This window comes from Gracilinanus agilis, chromosome 4, assembly GCF_016433145.1.
Source record: "Gracilinanus agilis isolate LMUSP501 chromosome 4, AgileGrace, whole genome shotgun sequence".
Taxonomy (NCBI): Eukaryota; Metazoa; Chordata; class Mammalia; order Didelphimorphia; family Didelphidae; genus Gracilinanus; species Gracilinanus agilis.
In genome coordinates this window covers 392122533-392133208 of record NC_058133.1, presented here as the reverse complement: position 1 = coordinate 392133208, position 10676 = coordinate 392122533, and positions in this window count along the sequence as shown.

Below are 10676 nucleotides of genomic sequence, written 5' to 3'. Positions count from 1 at the left end.
GAGAGAGAAAGAGAGAGAGAGAGAGAGAGAGAGAGAGAGAGAGAGAGAGAGAGAGAGAGAGAGAGAGAGAGAGAGAGAGACTCTCTTGGGAAAGTCCAATGACTCCTAAAAGGGAAAGATGTAAATAGCATCAGTACTCTACATGTCTGTCATCTGTGCAGTAGCTTTGGCAAAAGGCTGTGCATGAGAAAGAACTTCCTAGATACTTGTTCTCTCTTCCCTCTAAATAATGCAGCAACTGAAAAAAAAATGTCTGACAACAAATGTGGAATGATTTTCTTAGGAAAAGCTCCTGCCAGCATCTGCTTTTGTCTCTGTATGTGGTGAGCAAAGCAGACTAAGCAAGGCAGCTAGCTAATGGAAAGTTCTTATATTGATGTATGGAGAAGAGAGTAGGAGGTGGAGAGGGGCTACTCCTTTGACCAGAGTAAGAATGCTTCTCTCTCTGCAGCTCCTGTGTATTGTCAGTGTCTGCCAAACAAAAGTCCCTGTTGGAAGTAGCTAGAGTTCCTAGGGCCTCATCCAGCCCATTATTAAAGCAATTCCCAAGCTCCATGTTTTACCTGGGGAGTCTTCATTTAAAAAGGCAGAAGAACAGAATTCAAGCAGCTAATGGCTGTGAAAACAGTGATTTTGAACCTCAGGTAGCATGGCGGAAGGTGTCAGGAGAGCTGACTTGAGAGATGAAAAGACTTTATTTTTAGAGCACAATTTCTTCCCTTCTAAGAGCAAAAGGTCTCTTAAATACACTGTCATCAAAGCTTAGGGCCACCAAAAAAAAAGCAATGCAAGTCACAGTGGCCCCAGCTGACACAGGCTGAGAAGCCACTTTTCTTTTTCCTTCACTCTTTCAAAACTGGAGGACCTCTTCTATTTAAAAACCCTTTTAGAAGCAACGCTAAAAGGCCAAGCTCTTTACAAAGCAGATATGTAACAATGGAAGAGTTTGAGAAGAAAACAGCAATGTTTGGGGGAAGTTGGCGCCTATGCCTTATTTCTGTAGAAATTCATTAGCTAAGGTTCTTGTTATTTTTTTTTGTTAGTGACATCTGAAGCAACCAGTTCAATTCACCTCCAATTTCAACTGATTTTCCTTGTTTCTTTGTAAGTACAGATAGCTTACTCTCTCAATTCCATTTCCAACCTTTCATCTACCTGCATCTATCTTGTGTGCACAGATTTATGTGTTTTCTACTCCATTCAAATATAAACTCCCTCAGGCTGATGTTTATTCCTGCTTTCTCTTTGTATCTCTGGCCCGTAGCACAGTTCCAGCAGCATAAAAAAAATTTATTCATTATCAACTGGTTCCATCTATTCTAAACTTCTTCTTTACAAGGCTACCTCAATGAACTCTGGGTAGCTAGATGGCACAGTAGATAGAGCACCAGGCTCAGAGGCAGGAAGATCTGAATTCAAATCCAGATTCAGACACTTCTTAGTTGTATGACCCTACACAAGTCACTAAATAGTTTCTCAGTTTCCTTATCTATAAAATGAGCTATATAGGAGGAAATGACAAACTCAATCCAGTATCTCTCTAAGAAAGTCCAAAATAGAGTCTCAAAGAGTCAGACACAACTGAAAAACGACGAACAAGAAGAACAATGAACTCTATCATTGATGATGATGATGAAGAAGAAGATGATGAGGGAAAAGTGAGATGGAGATAACAATAACAACAGCAAACTATATTGGAATTGGAACATTGTCACAGAGAGAACTGTTCTCCACAATTATTCAGTTCCTAACACTGACCCAAAAAAATTGAACAATGTTTTTAACCTCTGAACTACACGGAATGAAAAACTCTCAAAGTGGAAATCTATTGGATGAAATCAAAATACGTGGGACCAAACTATCACTTTTGGTTTGAATCTTTTACATATTACTTGTTGTCTATGTGATCTTAGGTAAGTCACTTCCCCTGGGTTTCAGTTGTTCATTGGTAAAATAGAAGTTGGACTAAATGGCCTATAAAGGCTTTATCTCTAATCCTACCCATTACCATTTGATGCTCTAAGTCCATGATCTTATGATCCCATCATCTTGTCTTCTCCAGAAGTTGTCCCTAAGATGCTTTCAGCATGCCTACAAAAGAAGAGCTTACTTTCCAGTGGTCTTGTTACTAATTTTAAAAATCTGTCATTTATCCATCTGGGTAATTGTATATAGAAAATTAAAACCCAAAATATGCTAGCAAGCCAGTGACATGTTCCAGGATCATTTCCATTCAAATTCCATTAAATAAAAAGAGAAGAGATAATAACAATAGCTGACAGTCTTTTAGAACTTCTAGGATTTGCTAGCTGCTTTACATATATTATTTCATTTGATTCTCTCATGAGGGAGGTACCAAATCCCATTTTACAGATGAGAAAGCTGATGGTCAGAAAGGTTCAGTGACTTGCCTGTGAGTGTTAGTTAATGATGAATCAGAGATTCAAACTGTTTCTCAAGTCCAGGTCTCTCTAGATTCCAAGTCTCATCTTTTTCCTACTATAGCATACTGCCTGAACAAGGCTTATTTAAGAGAGGCTACCAATTATAAAGTATCTCACTTGGCTAGCGGTTGTTTGCTTTTGGCTGCATGAACTATATGTGCAGAATCAGCTAACCTTGCTGCCAGGACATTTCAAGTAAGGAACATGAACAGCTGTAAGGATACCAACGGGCTATTAAAAAAAAGCAACTCAGACTATTGGAAAGAGCACCAGACCTGGAAGTCATGGGATCATAAGTTTAGAGCTAGAGGGATCTCTGAGGTTATCTGGTTCAACCTCTCTTTTTGCAGATAAAAAAACTGAGGACAAGAGAAATTCAATGACTTGCCCAAGGTCACACTGTAGTGTCAGAGCCAAGATTCAAGCCCAGAATGCCTGATTCCAAATCCAGTAGTCTAGGCACTTCAGCCATGCTGCACATCTGGCATGAACCTTCTCTATGACCTCAATTCACTTCATCTCTCTGCACCTCAGTTTCCACATCTGTGAAAATGAGAAAGAAAGGACAGAAAGGAGTCTGGACAGAGGCCCAAGCCAGCTTTAAAATCTGATGATTCTTGTGTTCCTGGCATATGTGTCCACACATTTGGCTCCTATTTTTGTTCTCATGGAAGTTACATGATATTTTGAGAACTCTAAAAGTGAAATCATTAGGTCACAACAGGTTGATGAGTTATTTTGTTAGATCCACTTGTTCCTGCTCATATTGCATTTTGATTGGGTAATACCACTTTAGTCCAGGATGGCTGGACTCAAATTGAACTGTCTGCTTCTTTGGGAATTTCTTCTAGGGATACAGTTCAGCTATGGAACATAAATAAGATTATCAGCTGGGAACAGAACAGGCTTTTATAATGAAAGATAGGCTTATATTTACATTTCCCTAGAATTATACATTTTAATTTAATGTAAGTTGAATTACATGTAAATAATTTAAAAATGTGTCAATTGCTCACTAATCCAAATGACCAAGAGGATAAATTTCACCTATCTCATCATCTATTTCCCCTTTGAAAAGAAGAAATATTCTTACTCTAGAGGGCAGGTAGAAAAAATAGCCAATGAAACCAAAGAAAATCTACCTCCCATCCCTTCAACCCCTTCAATCGAACAAACAAATAACATACTGCTCATAAAATGAGAGAAAGGAAAGGGAGGAGAGGTAGAAAAATAATCTGAAATTACTTGTGTTCCATTTTAATATATGAAATTCTTGTTTGGAATTCCAGGTGTTAACTTCAGGGAAGTAGGAAGTTGCCTCATACAGGCAAAGAATGGCATCAGACTTTTCAAAGAAATGGAGACTTCTATGGCACAAATGAAGCACGTGGTACCTTTCCAAGACTAATGAAACTGAGTCTGCAGATTGGTTCATGTTACAGTTATAAATATGAAAAGCACAGCATAGAAAAGGATGCTATTTGGCTCGTACACATAAGTGTTATTTTACATTCCTGCAGGCTAACTGAAAATCCATAAACACTGGATGGGGCCCAGGTTTCTTTCCCAATGATTTATCTCGTCCAGATTGGTTTAGTTGTCCTTTTCAGACGTGTCAAGAATGACAACAAAAAAACAAACGTCTTGATTGGCTGCTTTTCTGAGAGCATCTATCCATTGGTGTTGTTGTGGAAGATGATCAAGAATAGCTCCAAACTCCGGTTGCTCCCTAAAAGACGAAAGAGAGATAAACCACAACAAGGTGATAGATGAGTGTTGAACACACTGCTAAGTCAACTGTTGCTGCAAATTATAATTTGGGTGAGTAAATTATCATTTTCAAGATCAAATAAAATTACCAAATGATAAATTCGCTATTCATCTCATGTTCTGGGTGATTTTTGCCTGGTGTATGTTTTGATGAACCTAACTACAAATAAGATTCAAGTCCTCCTGATGCTTCCTCCTGGCCTGGAGGTAACCCTGGGTTCTAGAAGATTTTGCCAATGGAGTGCACATTCTGTCATGCTTAAGAGGCTCTGAAATGGTTTCTGCTGCCCAGGGCTAGCTTGTTAAGGACAGAAAAATTAATCACTAGAATGCTGTCCATTGGGTGACAATTCTTTAGCCATAGCAATCCATAAGATAATTCTTTCATGGACACTTAAATATGAGCAGAATAATGCTTTGTATTTCTTACTGAAGCAGAGATATCTGCAAGAAAGTTTATGTAAAACATAATTTAAACATAGACTATGTAAGACAAGGCGAATATAAAAAACACCTCTCTATATATAACTCTATAACTGATTAGGAAACAGAATAGCAAACAAACAACACTGCTGTTGTTGGTCAGTTATTTCTGACTCTTCACGTCCCCATTTTGGGTTTTCTTGGCAAAGAGGTTTGCCATTTCCTTCTTTGGCTAATTTTACAGGTGAGGAAACTGAGGCAAAACAGAATTGCCCAGAGTCATATGGCTAGTGAGACTCTAAGGCCACCTTTGAGTTCTGAAAGATGAGTCACCCTAACTCCAGGCTCAGCACTCTAGTTTATTCACTGCCCCATCTTACACTCCTCCTACTAAATTTAACACATTTTTTCCAATGTAGAATAAAACCTTTATTTTTTTCAAAATATTAAGTCTTGAAATTACTTGAGGTTTAATAACAGCTAAGCCAAATACTAATAAAGTTCTGTTGGTTAGCACCTTTTACTTATAGTCCTTTTACAGATAGTCCCCACTAATATTAAAAGCAGAGACAGGGAAAACATGGACATCCTTTAAAGCCCTCCTGGAATTAGGTTGAATTTTCAAATGCAGATGGAGATTGTTTTCATTACTTTCAAGGACATTCACCTGTTTTTAATCTAATGCTGAGCAAGAAACCATGTTGCCATTAGAAAGTAAACAGGAAACTATGCCCAAAGAGCTCTAAAAGACTGCCTGCCCTTTGATCCAGCCATAGCATTACTGGGTTTGTACCCCAAAGAGAGCATAGATAAACAGACTTGTATGAAAATATTTATAGCTGCGCTTTTTGTGGTGGCAAGAAACTGAAAAACAAAGGGATGCCCTTCAATTGGGGAATGGCTAAACAAAATGGGGTATATGTTGGTGATGGAATACTATTGTGCTCAAAAGAATAATAAACTGGAGGAATTCCATGTAAGTTGGAAAGATCTCCAGAAATTAATGCAGAGTGAACATTGTACACAGAGACTGATACACAGTAGTAAAATCGAATGTAATGGACTTCTGTACTGGCAGCAGTGCAATGACCCAGGACAATTCTGAGGGATTTGTGGAAAAGAACACTACCCACATTCAAAGGAAGAACTGCAGGAATGGAAACACAGAAGAAAAACAACCGCTTGAACACATGGGTTGATGCGGACATAGTTGGGGATATGACACTAAACAGCCACACAAATGCAACTATCAATAATATGTAAATAAGTCTTGATTGGTCATGCATGTTAAAACCAGTGGAAATGCACATTGGATATGGGGGTGGGGGTTAAGGGCTGTGAAGGGGAAAGTAAAAACAAGAATCATGTAACCATGGGAAATTTTTCTAAAAAAATAAAATATTAAAAAAAAAAAAGAAAAGAAAGTAAACAGGATCAGGTATCCTGTTTGCCAAACGGATGCTCTGGAACTGAAGGGATGAGTCTATAGCACTGGCTGCTGAGGGCTAGATAAAATTACCAGAGAAAAGTGAAGCAACTAAGTCATGGGAAAGATTCTACAAAGATGCTGCCACTGGAATATACATTTGATACAGACTGCCTGGATCAAAATATTTTATTCTTGGCTGGTTAAGAATCTAAACATTTGAATTTTTACCTGTACCCAGTCTCCCTGTTCCCTCTTGGTACACCCTCCACTAGCTTGGAAAACAGGTATTTGGTAGATAGACAAAGAGCTAGGTATTTTTAATTATAAGAATGTACATGAAAAAGAGAATATTATAGCACATTCAAACAATTTGGAAAATAGTACATCTTCCTATTCTACCATAATTTGGTGCTTTGGCTCTAGGTTTATGCCCCCAAAGAAACTAAATATCTGAGGAATGAATAAATGATTGTGAGAAGTTTGGACCAGTTGAATAGAAGCAAAACAAGGTAAAATCCTACGATGTGCCTCAATTACTTTTTTCCTTTTACTTCTTTTTTTTTCAAGCTCTTATGTAATCTTTACTTCTTTCCTAATCACTGACACTCAAAAAAGAAATCCTTATATGTTGGCTAGGGTATCTAAAAATGTAATCCACACAGAAAAATATTTTAAAAGTCCTAAACTCCTATTTTTAGTAAGAGCAGAAGGAAAGGGTGGAAGGAAAAGAATTAATTAATAAATTCAGATCAGGACAATGAAATATTCTGAAATGTAATATCCAGTGATTAATCAACTGATTTAATTCAAATCAACAAGGATTTATTAATTTTATTTATCAAATAAATAGTAAAATAACATTTATTAAGTGCCCACTACATGCTAAGCACTGGGGATATAAAAGTAAAAGAGAACAATCCCTGCCTTCAATAAGCTTACATTCTACTGGGGGAAAATAACATGTATACAAGCAGAGTACCTGGCAAACAGTGTTTAATGAAAACTTGTTGATCAACTAGCTAAAGTCAGTGCAAAATACATTCAAAGCACAAAGTAATTGAGGAGGGGAACCTGAATAACAGTGCTTTAGATCAGGACTGATCAAGAATTATTTCACTGAATAAAAGACATCTTCAAAAGGTTTGAAAATGATATAGTAATGATTATTTGAAAATAACCACAAGACTATAATTTGTCGTTCATTTTCAGAGAACTTCTGTTCAGCCTGCTCAGTCTGAGCATTTATCATATTCCAAGCATCATAAACTATAGGCTGGAGTAAAACTAAGGATTTTCAGTATTGCTATTGTAAATCAATGCAGATATACTGGTCTTTTAAGGACTAATTTGTCAGTCATTTCAGTTTCTTATAATATTATTTGATGTGTTCCCTTCCTCGCCTTTAAAAGTAATGAACTTGGGGCAGCAAGGTAGACATGGGAGGATCAAAATGGCTGTGTGACATTGGGCAAGTCACTTAACCCCAATTGTCTAGCCCTTCCTGCTCCTCAGCATTGGAATCAAAATTTAGTATCAATTCTAAGGGAGAAGGTAAGGGTTTTAAAAAATAAAATTACAAACTTTATCAACATCCACAAATAAAGGAGAAAAAGAACATTCATGAAACAGAACTTTAAAAAATGTACTGTTTTGTAAGTCATTATAAAATTTAACCTAGTAGTGATAAAACTGCCCTTCAGAATTTCTTCCTCTTCTCTTCTAAGTATTTTTTTAAAAACCTTTCACTAATCCCCCTTTCTTTTTATTCTTTAGTTTTCCAATCCCTTTCCCTATCCTTCAACTTCTGCTGTGCTTTTTTGAGGTGAAGTCAGCAAGGACACTGTGATTTTTCCCCCAGGATCTTTTTATATAGAAATCTATATGAATCCTAAATCAAAAGGGAATGGTAGGTGTATAAATGGGCACCCTTCTCCCTGCATTTTGTAAATCTTCCTTTGACCAACTGAAAATATCCCCATATTTAAGCCTCCAGAGCAGGAAAACATTCTTTGGCTATTTTATAGCCAAGTCTCTGTCTCCCAGTCTGATGAAGTAATAATGTAATGCAAAACTCTACCCAGCCTTGTTATTTGAATCTTATACTTTTTCTTGATCTCTTCATCTCATCGCCTTAACCATAATTCTACATTATCACCCAGTAACCAAATGTTACCCCTGCCTTGTCAGATCTGAGTACAAAAGTGTACATGCAGGCCTTTCAGAGGCTGTGACTCCTGTCCTAGCACCTCTGGGCAATTCTGCTGCATGATTCCTACAAGGAACTCCTTCCAGGGGCCACTTGGGTGCCATCAATCAAATACTTATTTCCTGCAGATAGGCATAAAGAAAATGCTTGTTTGTTTGAAAGAATCAATCAGCAAAGTTAGGAAGGGCATAAACAATATCTCCCACAAGTGCACCTCCAGGCATTTTCAGAACCATTTTTCTTAAAGGTCTGAACTGTTGAATGAGTTGTTTTTCTCTTCTAGCTGAGTCTGAATATGATGAAATGCACAAGGAAAGCTGATCTGAACATTTCATTTATAGTCGAGAGAATCAGAAAAGGGGCGAATCTTGCAAGTAAGCCTGATTCATGATATTTTTCCAGGCCAATTTTTACTGATTCTACATATTTTTAGAGTTTGGATTCATATCTAAGCATTGGAAACCGATGAGCGAAAGTAGAGCATGAATTTTAAAAACTCTTTTCTGTAACTATGTGAGGATTTAAGGAGGACTTTATCGATTTGTCTGAAATGCATATTCCAGTAAGCCTATAATGGTCCACTTAAGGAGACTTATTCAAGAAAACAAATACAACTCAACATTTACTGATTATCAACCTCATTCAGGAGGCAATGAGGTGGTGTGATGGACAGAGTGCCAGGTTGGAATCAGGAAGACACATCTTCCTGAGTTCAAATCCAGCCTCACAAACCTACTAGCTGTGTGAGTGTGGACAAGTCCATTTAACTTCTGTCTGTTTCAGTTTCCTCATCTGTGCCATGACCTGGAGAAGGAAATGGCTAACCACTCTGGGATCTGCCAAGTAAACTGCAAATGGATTTATGAAGATTCAGACATGACTAAAAAATGACTAAACAACAGAGCACTGTGTTAGGAGACTGTGATAGATGCAAAACTTTGGATTGCATTCAAGTAGATGAAAATGACCACAGAAGCCATCTTCTGGTCTAACCCTTCATTTTCCATCTGAAGTAACCGAGGCTAATAAGAATGTTAAGTGACTTGCCCTAAATATGCATACATAAAAAATCAGAGGGGAAGATTTGAACTCAAGACCTCTGAGTCTAAAGCCAATGCTCTTTATATTATATCTATTTAAGTGGGACATAGTCTCTTTCCTCACTAGAGACACTGTCTAATAGGAATTAGTTTGAACTTGTTTTATAATTCTTAAAATACTAGCTTATATTTATGTAGAGCTTTGTAAGTACTTTCCTTACAGGAACCTTTTGGGAAAGACCATATAAGAAATATTATCCCCATTTTAAAGAGAAAGAAACTGAGTCATCCAAAAGATAAGAAATTTACCCAAAGGTCAGAACTCACTCCTAGACTTTCTCATTCTAAGCCCAGGGCTCTTTTTCAATCATATCATTAAGACTGCTGACTGGATTTTGATTTTTATAAGACACTCTCACATGGTCCTTTTCTTATAATAATCCGGTGTATCATCACTTTATAAGTGAGAAAACTAAAGCCCAGAGGGGTTAAGAGCAGGTACCTATTGATGAGTGAATACTTACCCAGCAGAAAAAGGTATATGAGGAACAGAAAACAGATAGCAGAGTCTGATGAGTACATTTCTTTGAGAAGAAAGTTCAGCCCCTATTTGCTGCCTGAAAATGATAAAATTGTTCTCTTGGTGGGGGTTTTCATTTTTCTAGCTTATTCGGGAGTTTGAAGGCTACAGAAACTTAGCTGTGATTTTTTTCCATTTAAGGAGAGGAAATTTCTAAATTAGAAGCTTTGTTGAGGTACTCAAAGTTCTAAAACAACTTTTGTGCTTAGAGATCATACCAAATGTTATTGCTGGATAATAGCTCTTCAAGTTGAAAGAAAGTAGAACCACTTACAATTGCAGATAAGATTATATAACCTTTAGATATGAATAGTCATCTGACCATTCGCTCTCTGTATTCCTTTACCCCCAAACTAAGTTACTATCTTCATGGATCAGCCCCTTGAGGCTAGCAGTATGCATTGATAGAATAGCTGACTATATTTCAGGCTATGTTGGGATCATGGAAGACAAGACAGCTTACCTGGAGTACGTATCAAACTGGTAACCTTACCATCACTGTGATCCATACAAATGAGCTAGCCAATTGTCTATTCTAGGGACGGTAATCCACAGTAGAACATACATCACTGAGTATCATTGAGACAATAATAACATATTGATTGTCATCTTAATTTGTCTCTTCGTTTCTTATTTTCCATTTTACCTTCTACATTCTTCCCACTAGCTTAATTTTTAATTTTCAAAGCGACTATAGAAGAGGCTCGTCATGGAAAGGGTGGATATGCACTGCTTCTTTCAGGAAGCTCAGTGGACAACCCGATGTCAGATAGGCAGGTTACAT